The sequence below is a fragment of the Labrus bergylta genome, chromosome 16 (genome assembly GCF_963930695.1).
Source record: "Labrus bergylta chromosome 16, fLabBer1.1, whole genome shotgun sequence".
In the NCBI taxonomy this organism is placed as follows: domain Eukaryota; kingdom Metazoa; phylum Chordata; class Actinopteri; order Labriformes; family Labridae; genus Labrus; species Labrus bergylta.
The window spans coordinates 18063254-18066685 of NC_089210.1; the positions used below are offsets into that span (position 1 = coordinate 18063254).

At 43.2% G+C, this 3432-nt stretch overlaps 1 long non-coding RNA gene across 1 annotated transcript; it reads left to right on the top strand.

The window, feature by feature from the left end:
* The first annotated feature begins 2205 nt into the window (after window positions 1–2205).
* LOC114921526 (uncharacterized) lies at window positions 2206–3186 on the top strand. The gene is made up of 3 exons (XR_003809827.2): window positions 2206–2318; window positions 2666–2836; window positions 3065–3186. It is a non-coding gene; the product is annotated as an uncharacterized lncRNA (long non-coding RNA).
* Window positions 3187–3432: the final 246 nt, after the last annotated feature.

A 3432-nucleotide genomic window follows, 5' to 3' on the forward strand; every position in this document is an offset into this window, starting at 1 on the left:
TGCATTCACCTCCACACAAACAAAACTCCCTTTTTAAAAGGCAGAGCACACAAGCAAACAGTGATGTCACGGTCACCATGGTAACTATTCTCACGCCTCCCCCTCCTCCCTCCCTCCCTCCTTCCCTTTCACCCTCTTTGATCCTCTAAATCTCCTCAGAAGGAGAGTGACAGCCCATCTGTCCGTCTCTCGGATACGCTCTCCTGCTAACACACCAGCTGCATTGTGCGACTCCAATGTCGCCAACAATAATCGACGATCGCGTCATGTCCGGCAAAGGCTGAAGAGACCGCGGGGTCACTGGGATGAAAAAGCAAAAAAAAGATCCCACTCTCTTCTCCATTCATCATGACCTGAACACAGGCGGCTACTCTTCACACCTCTTCAATTGTTCTCTGCTAAAAAAAAAGAATAATGTTAAGAAGAGAAGGGGAAAAGGAAGCATCTTTAGTATGCATTTGAGGGAGGGGCGAGGAAGGAGACATCGGCCTCTGAGATGGATGAGATAAGAAAGGTGTTGTGATTGATGAAGGCAACAACCAGCGAACACTTCACACAGGCAAAAAAAGAGAGAGAGAGTAAAAGAGTCTTCACAGAGATACTAACTTTGACTACGTCCTCCAGTAATCATCTCTCTGCTCTGTATGGGAGGCAGTCTCCAGGTTTCAATGCAATTTCCAAGACAAAGGTATGCAAACTTTTGAGAAGTTGCAAAAAGAAATGCAAATGAAGCCTGTTTCCATACCGAGGAGTCAAAAAAAAAAAAACATGGCTCTTTGCAAAGCACTATTCAGAGGAGGTTGCAAACTGGATAAAAAAATAGTTTTTATCAAATCCATTAAAAGGGTCGGATCGGTACACTTGGCACTCCAACAGAAGGGTATCGCAAAAAGTAGGATCAGTCCGGGCCGGTCATTTTGGAAAATTTCCCAACTTTCAGCAGTGGGAACGCCTCAAAATGAACGTACCATACTGTGACGGATCGAACTGAAGCGCTTGGTGGAAACAGGGCTGAAGAGTAGAAACATGAGAGAGGTCCTCAGGGATTTGTGGGCAAGTTTGAAACTCCCTTAAACGGACATACATCAATCTGCTTTCCTGTGATAACGAGCACATTTAGGTTGTTTTCTCGAGATCTCAACTCACATTATCTCGAGGATAACAACGCTGGTTTCACCATGATCACAAAGATGTTTCTTGAGATCTCGAGGAAAAAGGCTGAAATTACATTATTATCATGTAAAAACCCAGAGGTAACGAAATAAATAAGTTGAGAAAACATCCTAAATGACACAGGAAACTGAGTTCAATTAAGTCCTTAGTTTCATTCTGTGTGTGGAAGAAGGTTAACCAGTTTTTGGGAATATAAAGGAAGATGTCGTAGACAGCAAGAAACAGGAGAATTGTCCCAGCAAGAAGTTTTAATCCTTCTTTTTTTAGACTTGATTCTAAATATAGAGTTCAAGATTTGCTCCTTAAATCTCACTATCCTTCAGAGTGAAGACGTTTACTCCCCAAAGCAAAGACTATTTCATCTTTATTTCTTGTATGTATGAATAAAGAAATTTGTGGGTTTAACACTCATGACATTATTCTATTATACGAGCCCCTACAGCGACTCTGAATCACTCAGAGAAATGTAGGAGGGGCATGTATAAGAGGATCACTATTGGCTGAGATACTGTGTAACATCAGCATTCTTTGTGATCCAGTGTTACCTCTTATGTTTTCTTGAAACAGCAGTTCCTCACAATTACACTAAAGTACGGTGCTCGGGTAAATAATCTACTTAACTTAAATCACGCTTTAAAGTGAGGCCGAACACAGAGTGTGAGCTGAGACAGCTTTGATACCCCCCCCCCCCCCCCCCCCCCGCCCAGAGAAGAATAAATATCAGAAATTATAAGTCATTCCCTCTTTTTATATTTCCACTTCAAAGATAAATGAAAACACCTGAGTCTGCGTTTAAAGGGGCGTCTCGATGCAACATTCATCAGACCTGATAAACCGTCCTGGGTCGTGTTTATCTGGAAACTCAGCCGGGATCTGCAGCTGCCTGTAGCTGATAATAGTAAGGACCTGCTGGCATTGATCACTCTCGTTCTCACACACACATCGGGTTATTATGTAAAGCACATGTTTATTTTTAGAGCGCTATCAGGGGAACGCCCACTCTCTCGCCCCCCCCCCCCCCCCCCCCCCCCCCCCCACCCTACCCCGGGCTCTGGGTTGTGGCAGGTTCCATCATGCGGGAGAAGAAGAACGTATGGATTACATGCTGTGTCGGCTCCAGGGGGGCAGACGGTGTGAGACTGAAGGTAAACATGTGACTATGTGATGTATATTTAAATGTAATATTTCACATGTTGACTGTTTGTCCAAAAGAAGTTTAAATCTTCTTATCCAGACTGAATAATTCATGTGTTAGTCATGGGAATCAAAAGTGAACAGCCCCAATGACAGGCTTTCACCCTTCATGCCTGTTGGTTGAATAAGTTTTAAACGGAGGCGAGGGTCATGTTGACAACAGAACGACCATCCAGAGGTCAGGTCTCGGTGGCCGCGGTTAAATCCTGTACGTGGTTATGTAACAGGAACAAACACTGACCTAGTTATTATGACACAACACATTCAAACATGCAATAATTGTTGTTTGTTTAATAAGGTTGTAAAGGGCATGACAATCCGAGGAGACCGTCGGGCGTCGGTCCAGCACCATTGCTACCCGTCGGCCCCCGTCTGCCTTTTTTTGGCCAATTTGACATCAGCAGTTGGTGAGAGGACTCTCTCTGATTGGCTGTTGGGAGGTTTCATTTCTCTCCAGCTCTCGACACAGGTACAGGAAAGCCCCAAATTAGATCTAATTTACAAAGCATATAGCGCTGATAATATTCAGGTGCAAAGACGCCCAAAAAGTTGCCCTGCTCTTTGAAGTCTCCTTCTCTTATGAGTCAGAATTTTTCTCCAAATGACTGCAAAATGGCGGACTTGAATTTGCACAAACAATATTCACACTTTGCATGTGTTTTGTGATTTACATCATGTCTTTGACTCATTTGCACAGGTCTAGCAGGCGCAAAAGGCCAAACAATTATTTTGTGAATCAGGCCATCAGACATGGAAAAGTTGATGCTGCTCCCAGCCAGGAATCACATGAACAGAATTTCAAAATAAAGTTCTGAAAACTTGTTTTGCAGTTGGATGCATTTTCACAAAAACTAACTCCTTTGCTGGCAAATTGGCTGCCAAAACCTAGACTCTGTGTGCCACTCCATTACACTTTTGAATTTAAACTCCTGAAGAGTTTGTTGAAAGAACAACTGCATCCATTTAAATACAACCATATTACAAAACAAGCGATGAAAACCGTTTGGTTCAGCTACCAAAACAATCCCAACATAACACATGCCCAGTTGAGTTCAGGCATGCATA